Source organism: Meleagris gallopavo, chromosome 1 (genome assembly GCF_905368555.1).
Source record: "Meleagris gallopavo chromosome 1, MGAL_WU_HG_1.1, whole genome shotgun sequence".
Classification (NCBI taxonomy): domain Eukaryota; kingdom Metazoa; phylum Chordata; class Aves; order Galliformes; family Phasianidae; genus Meleagris; species Meleagris gallopavo.
The window spans coordinates 159772632-159781903 of NC_139404.1; the positions used below are offsets into that span (position 1 = coordinate 159772632).

The 9272-nt window shown below is 42.0% G+C and overlaps 1 pseudogene; it reads left to right on the top strand.

The window, feature by feature from the left end:
- The first annotated feature begins 2513 nt into the window (after nt 1-2513).
- LOC146545752 (uncharacterized) lies at nt 2514-4203 on the top strand (annotated as a pseudogene).
- The last annotated feature ends 5069 nt before the right edge of the window (nt 4204-9272 follow it).

Here is a 9272-nt window from a genome sequence, read left to right on the forward strand (position 1 = left end):
AACCAGATCTCTGAGAACCCCATTCCAGTACCTGACCACTCTTCCGGAGAAGATATTTTTCCTAACATCAAACCTGAACCTCCCCTGGTGCAACCTGAGGCCATTCTCCATAGTTCTGGCACCAGTTACCTAGAAGTGGCCAATTCCCACCCTTCCACAGCCTCCTTTCCATTAGTTATAGGGAGCTGTAAGGTCTCCCTTGAGCATCCTCTTCTCCAGACTATAAAATCTCAGTTCCCTCAGCCATTCATCATAAGAATTGTGCTCCAGATCCTTCACCAGCTTCATTGCCCTTCTCTGGACATGCTCCTGACATGCGGAAATCAAACTTTGTAACCACAGAGTAGTTTTAAAGCATATATGTTTACTCCCACCTACTCTGCATACTGGAGGGAAAGAAAGGCACATACTTAAAGAACAAGCTGCTAAAATATGCATTAGATGTCCAAGAAAAGGCTGGGTTATTACAATGAGTCCTTAGAATGATTGACATTCTCCCCTGCCTCAAGTCTCAGTTCTTTTACACATACCTCTCGGTGGCCTTTCTGATGAAAGCTGTCATCTTAATTTTCTTGGATCTGAGTCTCGTTGGAGGATATTTGGCTGGCTCTGGTTGGTTGTCTTATGCCACAACTCCGTTCATCAATCCGCTGATTCTTTGTTAATTTGTGGTTTACCTTCCTAGTCTGCTCTCTTGCATTCCAGAGGTAGGGGAGCTAACAATGTTATTTAAAAAACAGGAAACCTATTGTCTGTACTAACTGCCAAAGTCTGTAGAAAAAGCATCCGTTATTGGCAGCGAGAACCTGGCTTAGCAAGGTCAACTCTGCAGCTGCGAATTCAGCACCCCATGAAGGTACATAAGTTTTAACCTAACTTATTTTCCTTAATTCGCTCCAGGGACTCAATGTCTTTCTTGTAGTGAGGGCCTCAAAAGTGAACACAATACTTGAAGTGCAGCTTCACGAGAGCTGGGGAATGATCACTTCCTTGCTTCTGCTGGCAACACTATTTATGACACAAGCCAGGATACCATTGGCTTTCTTGGCTACCTGAGCACAATGCTGACTCGTGTTTAGCCAAGTGTTGACCAATAGCCTCTGGTCTATTTCTTCCACACCTTCTTCCAGCCACTCTGTCCCAAGGCCATAGCACTGCCTGGAGTTGTTGTGGCCAAAATACAGGACCTCACACTTGGTGTTCTTGAACTTCATCCCACAGGCCTCAGCCAAGATATCCAGCCTGTTCAATCCCTTTGTAGGGCCTTTCTACTCCCAGGTAGATTGACCCTTCCTCTCTGGTGTCATCTTGTAGGCATTCGGGAAACTTCGAAATGTTACAGGACAGAACCTCCCCTGGCACGTCAGTAGTAGATAAGAGTAGGTGACACCCAACAGAGGCGGTAACGAAGTAGAGACACTATAAGTAGAAGTGTAGGATGCAATAAAATCACCATTTTCCAGCATGCCACATTGAGTCTGGTTGTGCTGTTATTGGCCCCTGAGCTAGTATAGGCCAGGTTTGCTGAGAAGAGCCACTCATCAGTATCCGATGCAACAAATGGTGACCCCGACGTGATATGGTTGGTGGTTGGGCTCGGACAGCGTGCCTGTCGGCGGTGGTACCCGTGAAGAGGCGGCGGGTCGCTGATGTTCCCCATGGAATCCCTAATTAAGATACTCCTTCATCTTTGCAAGGAATATTGTAATAAGATTGTTCCTTCTAAAAGGATATCTCTGCAGTCCTCTCACTTTTGGAGAAGGAGGGGGAGTTAGCTTCCCTGCACAGTTTTTTGATCCCAGACCAATGGGACTCTTACTGCCATACTTTGTCAACGCGTGATGAACGATCAGAAAGCTGCAGAGCTTAAGACATGGGGCACTGTGCTCAGTGCTCTTAAGGCTGCAAAAGAAGAAGGGAGTCTATCGGGGGTGGTCTGCAGCGTGTTAGGAATGTACATGGACCCCGGGGGGGGGCGTTGGGGAACGCGGGACGCTCTCATTGCAGGTGCCTGAATACCGAAAAGATGGCCCCCAGCGGCTCGGCCGTGCATGAGATGAGCGAGAACAAACAACAGGAGGGTGCAAATTGCACCACAGCAATAATGCCTTGTGAAACCAGTTCTAACAAGACAGAGGGGGAAGAATTCCCCCCTCCCTATCCTCGCCAGCCACTGTATCATTCTCTATGTAACATGAACTGGGGAGGGAATAGTGATAACAACAGCCCACAGTCACCTCCGTCGGCACCCCCAATGGTGAGCGGCCCAGCAACAAAAAGCAGCTCACAGCTAAGGGGCGGGCCAACATCTGACTGATCAGCGATAAGGGAGGCACTGCTAGAAGGAGGAGATGTCCCGGACCCCTCAGCCTTCCCAGCGATAGTAGGGGAGGAGGACCCTCAGTGGGTGCCCCTCGACCCAAAGGGAGTCTCCCGCTTGGCGGAAGCTATTAAGAAGAACAGGTTGCGGGAAAAACAACAGCTGATACCTCCGAGAAAGCCCATTCACAAATGTAGATGGTTTGGTCTCATTCTTTTGATAATGTCGATAAAGGAAAGAGAGGCGGTCCACCTGATTCAGCAACCCACGAATGTTTGGATAACTTGGGCTAACCAAACAAGAAGGCAGGATTTCTGTTTAGCCTTACAGTCTGCAGCCTCGCCCTTCAGAACCTGCCTAATTGGAATCCCGCTCAATTATTCTTGGGACTCCGAGATATTTGAGAAATATGTTACCAATCTTACGTACTGCAAGAAATTTTACTACTCGGAGGCTAACATGTCCCAGTGCCTTATTCAGTCCCTTAACATGACGCTCCCTTGGACCCCTCCGGAGTTGCAACTATTGGGGTCTGAAAGGGTGAGCAATGGTACCTAGTTCAAGTCTCAGGAGACATGTGTTGGGTTCGCAGGGTTTGGGGTGGACATCTATCGGACCCCACGATTAAGTGCTACCTCCTTGGGGAGGATAGCCCCTATCGGTCGCTAAGTTTTACCCTCATCAACCCAAGGGATTCAAAAACATTTTCTTGGCAAGGGCCATATTGTGGGTACACTTGGAATCGAACAAAAGTAGGCTTCCCCAACCCTAACAACTACACCACAAATTATACAAACAACATCTTGTATAAGTGCACCGCCTGCGGCCCTCGCCGTAGAGTATGCAAAGTGACAAACTGGGAATGCTGTTGTAACTTTATCCGACAATGGGAACAACACGGATGGGGGTACCCCTACCGATTGGGAGAGTCTCGTAGGTGGGGGGAGACACTATGGATGAACGACAATAAGGCACTACCCCCAGGGGTGTTCCTGATATGTGGAGATCAGGCTTGGCAAGGAATTCCCCGCAGAGCGGTTGGGGGACCGTGTTCTCTGGGGAGACTTACCATCTTGTCCCCAAATCTCTCAGAGTGGTTAAAAATATCGAATTTGAATGTGGGGGGTAGGCACAAAAGATCGATATGGCACCTGACCGAGGACTGTGGGAATGAGGTCCAGTTATGGGATGCTATGGCACGTATTTTTGGCTCCATAATAGCCCCTATCAGAACAGCACAGGTGTTAAAGAAGATCGAACGATTAGCATGCTGGTCGGTAAAGCAAGCCAATGTGACTTCACAGCTACTGACAGAACTGCTGATGGATGTGGATGGAATACGACACGCAGTGCTGCAAAATAGAGCTGCTATAGACTTTTTGTTACTAGCCCAGGGTCACGGATGCCAGTATGTTGAAGGAATGTGCTGTTTCAGCTTGAGCGATCATTCGGAGTCCATGCACAAGAAACTACAATGGTTGAAGTCACATGCCGAGAAGATACCAATACAAGAAGACCCATTCGCAGAATGGCTGCGGGGATTGTTCGGGAACTGGGGCTCCTGGCTGATTCCTATAGTTAAAGGACTTGGTTTAGCCTTAATCACTGTACTTATAATCGTAGCTTCTGTACCCTGCTTTATAAATTGTATCCAGAGATGTTTGCAGAGAGTAATGGATGCGACATTTGAAAGACATCTCGCGTACCATCAAATGATAGATAAACTATAACTTGTAGGCGTTGCGAGCTATACGGGATGTAACGGAGCAAGGCTTTCCTGCCATGGGGAGGGGGGGAGATGTAGGTGTTCAAGAAACTTCAGAATGTTACGGGACAGAACCTCCCCTGGCACATCAGTAGTAGATAAGAGTAGGTGACACCCAAGAGAGGCGGTAACGGAGTAGAGACACTATAAGTAGAAGTGTAGGATGCAATAAAATCGCCATTTTCCAGCATGCCACATTGAGTCTGGTTGTGCTGTTATTGGCCCCTGAGCTAGTATAGGCCAGGTTCGCTGAGAAGAGCCACTCATCGGTATCCGATGCAACACATCTGCAAACTTACTGAGGATGCATTCAATGCCCTTATCCAGGTCATCAACTACATACCGAACAGGACAGACCCCAATATCAACACCTGGTGATCACAACTTATGAGTGGTTGCCAGCTGGACTTAATTCCATTCACCGTCACTCTCTGGGCCCAGCCCACCAGACAGTTCTTTACCCAACAAAGAGTGCACCTCTCCAAGCCATGGGCTGCCAGCTTCCCCAGGAGAATAGTAGGCAGTGTTGAAAGCTTTGCTGAAGTCTAGGTAGGCTATGTCAACAGCCTTTCTCTTATCCACTATGTGGGTCACTCTATCATAGGAGGAGATCTTTGGGAATACAAGAAAGTCTATTCAGAGCAGCAGCTGTGAAGCAAGATCAGCAGCATGAGAAAGCAACATTGAGAACAAAGGATATCTCTAGAAGAAGAGAAAAGCAAAAGGAATGGCCCATGGCTCTGATGGATAAGCACTTGTACGCACGGCTAAGGAGTGTTTGTGGAATACTTTATTGACATGTAAAGGCAGATGGGAAAGTTGTAAGGGCAGATGGGAAAGCTGAAAAAGGAAACTTGTGAATGTATGTAATGTGAGAACCTGTAATAAATTATTTGGATTGTTCACATCTGAGTCTCTGCCTGGTTGCCACAGAGATCAGGTTGCTGAAGCAGGATCTACCTTTCATGAACCTATGCTGGCTGGGTCTGATCCCTCAGTTGTCCCCACACATGCCATGTAATTTCACTCAAAGTCATCTGTTCCATAACCTTCCCTTGCACCAAGGTCAGGCTGAAAGGCCTGTAGTTTCTTGGATCCTCCTTATGAACCTTCTTGTAGATGGGAATCACATTGACAAGCCTCCAATTCTCTGGGACCTCTCCAGTTGACCAGGAGTACTGATAGGTAGTGGAAAGCAAATTAGTGATCACATCTGCCAGCTCCCTCAGCACCATAGGATGGAGCCCATCTGGTCCCATGGACTTGTGACAATCCAGGTGGAGTAGTAATTCTGGATTCTCCAGTTCAAAAAAGACAGGGATCTTCTAAAGAGAGTCCAGTGGAAGGCCACAAAGATGATTAAGAGCCTGGATCACCTCCTGTATAAAGAAAGGCTGAGAGACCTGGAACCATTTGTTCTGGGCTTAGAAAGACTACCCTGGGGAAAAGGAGAGTATTCCAGAAAAGCTTAGAGTCATTGTTGTTATATCCCTCATCATTAAATAAAAGGGAGCTATGAAATAATCTCCTATTCCAAAGTCCACTTGCACCAACTGACATATATAATACACTGCTTAAGTCTAGTTTCCTTCAAAGAAAATTTGTTCTGGAGAAGGCCAGTGGGAGTGAAGCAAAAGTGATCTGTGGAGAGAGTTAACAGCTAAGAGTCAATCAGGGTCCTCTGCTGGAGCCTGTCCTTCAGTCATCCTCAGTTTGTCAGTGTAGACATATGTCTAATATATCAGGTCTCCCTGTGAACTTGGATGCAAGGAGGACAAGCCTGACCAAATGTGAGCAAGAGATAGGTAAGGAAATATCAAGCTCACACAAAATTATGGTGTATGTGGACATACTGTAAGAAAACATTACATTTTACACTGTCTTCAGCTTTGCTCCTTACAAAGAGTATCACACGGAGACCAGAATTCCCTGCTAACCCTTCTCAGGCTGAGTTAGTCTTGTTGAACTTGCAAAAGCTTAGCAAACGTAATGACTGGAGTGAATGAAGTCAATGAGTGTTAATACCTGTTAGTCGGAGTTAGCTTTCAGATATAACCAAATTACTCTTTAGAGGAGAGAATTTGGCTTTATTTTGCAAACAGGAAACCCTTCAATAGAGACAAATCAGTACAAAGGCTACAAACTTGATAGAAGCAATTTTAAATGGAGTTTAAACATTTTAATAGTTATTTTTTAATTTAGTCTGCAAAATGCCATTCTAAGCTGCTGTTTAGGAAACAGAGATAGATAATCAAAAAGGCATTGTCCCTGTCTCAAAATACTTAGAATCTGTAAATTATTTCTATTATAAATATTTTTAGACTTCCTAATAAAAGACGTCTGTGTTTAGGTATTTACATATGGATTTTCACCTGAGAGATACATGTTTAAATTCTCGTTATAAGTAATGCATGTCTAAGCTAAAGTCTACTTATGGTGCCACTGAAAACCCATTCCAAAATGTCTTCTAGCAGCTATTCACTTAATGGTATGAGCCTCTCCTGTTTTTTTTTATTGTATTTACCATCCCAGTGTGGATGCCTAGGGCATCTCAAGGGACAAAAAGTTCTCAATTAAATTACTTCAAAATAGCATCTAGTCCTGTTTGAGATGTTCTCATACACCTGAGACATGTGTAGTTATATCCCTGAATAAAGCATTCTGATATCTGGGGACATACCTTAAAGTATCTCATCACACCAGTCATCTATGTTTAGGAAACCAAGTTCTACCTCTAAACTCCTTACGTGTGGGCAACTAAATCAAGACTTCAGTCAGTACAGTTGACGCAGCTATGAAACCTAATCCAACTGCTCACATATAGGCACTTGGTGCCATCTGAGACATTTTGAGTCATCTTAACTGCCCACAGTCTCTTGTACCTCATGGTATATCTGCAAATAATAAAACATCTCAGATTCTCTATGATGTCCCAGATGATACTAGCTATCTTTGTTTAGGTAGCTGAATTGAGCTCTTTTGAGCTATTACTCTCAACCTTAAACAGATTTCTGGTGGTTGGTCAGCTGAATAATCATCCAGGGCACATTAATTGAACTGAACATTGCTGACCTTCAGTTGCCAAGAGTGAGCAGGTACCACTTGCCGTAACCAGCAATACACATTACATGTACACGACTGGCACATTTGATCCAGCTCAACATGTTGAGATTAGCAAGTGGATGACTAAATCTAGATTCCTCAAGCTGTACACTGCATACTGTAATCTGTAATGTTTGTGTATTGTTTTTAATATTTTTCATAACAATATTATTGCATTTAAATTGTAAGAAAATATTTGATTTCTTTTCTATTAGTCAGATAGAAAAATGTAAATATAATAAGAATACTCTAGCTCTTGATGAAATTTATATCACTTTTTTTCTGAGTGGCTATTTTTTCTTGCAGTACACATCTATGCTTTATGTTTACATGAATCACTGTCTCTCTAAAGTCTGTTAAATCACTACTGAATGGATTTAACAGCTCAGCCTTGCAAAGGTACATGATGTGAATGATCAGAAATATAAGCTGTACGGAAAAGAAGAAGGCTTTTAAAATCTATATCCAAAATAATGAAAACAAATTAGCAGTATTAATTTAGTTCAGGATCATAGCATCATCACAGTCTGCTGGCATGATGCAAGTGCTATCATGACAACAACTACATTAAGATGTAAAAACAAAACAAAAAAAAATTATTGAAATGTCTATCGATTCTGAAAGTATTTGTCTGCACAATTACATAACAGTAATTACAAAGGTCATTTGCCCTTTTATTAATCAGAGTGTAGGATCAAAGTCACAATATACTGCTTGCATTTGCTGTCATCTGAGAAATAAATTTGTTGTTGTTACTTTTTTAACTAGAATAATTGTATAATGCATGAAAAAAAACAAATAAAAAAGTAGACAAAAAAAAAAAAAAAGTTCTAGTCTGACCTTTTAATACCTTTGACACATCTTCTTTCTACTTAATCTTGTCAACAAAACTGCCAAAGAAATGAAACCTATGAATATTCAACAACATACATGTAATTAAATTTTCAGAAAAATATTTTAAATCATATTGAAAGGAAAATTCTTTCATAGCTGTTCATAGCAATCTTCCTTCATAAAGGGAGTTACAGGGTTATTTTACTTCTTGTAAGACTGTGGAAGCACTGTTCCTGTTGTATTTTAATATGATTTAGTCTTGCTTCAGTAAACAGAACATCTACATAGTTCCAAAACATGATTATTAATAGGTTTGTTCTGAACAATATAATACAGTTAAGGTGATGCATATGATACAATATGATTTTCCTGACATGGTAAATTTGACTGCACAGTTGGATGTGGATTAAAATTTCAGTGCTGATCTGAGTTATGGTATTTAGGGATTTTTGCCTAAAAATATTTTACTGATCTTCACTTCTTCAAGGAGAATATTAAAGTACTTCAGTCAATTTCAGGAGTATCATTTTTATAAGTCTACATGTTTCTCAGATTTCAGTCAGATCCAGTAAATATCTGCTTATCACTGTACTTAGAATTTGTTCCCTGGCATCATTATATTAGCAATATTTCCAACTGTAAGCTATAAAATATATGCCATTTTCTCATTTATAATAAAAGAACCTTTCACTATCCCTTCAGTGTAAAGCAGTTGTGAAGAGGAATGTAAATTCACAGAACTCTTAATGTAAATGAGAAGACAAAATAATGTGCTTAACATTTTCCAAGTTTTTGTCTGACCTTTTACTGATCATTTTCTATCATTCATTAGATTTCATTAGAACTCACATCAGGTGCAAAATGTTTTATTAATGACATATCTAGGTGCTATTCTGGATTTGTTTTTTTCAAGTAATTTTTTATATGTAACTTTGTTGTCAGAATATTCAGCAAAGTATGTGGTGCACTAGAGCTTTGAATTCACAAGGAAAATAATACAATCTACATGCAGAGCACCACAACATTATTTCTAATACAGATAAAAAAAATGGACAGCATTATTTTCTCACTCTGGTCCCAGAAAATTCCTAGTATTTCATACTGTGTTTTCCCTTTTGCCCATTACTGATTTTCCAAGGAAATTATTCCTCAATATTCAGCATCATTTATCCATACTTGCTAGCAGAAAGGAAATGTTGTCAGTTTCTGATCTCATTTTCCCTCCTCCATCCCTATCCATTACTTGGATTT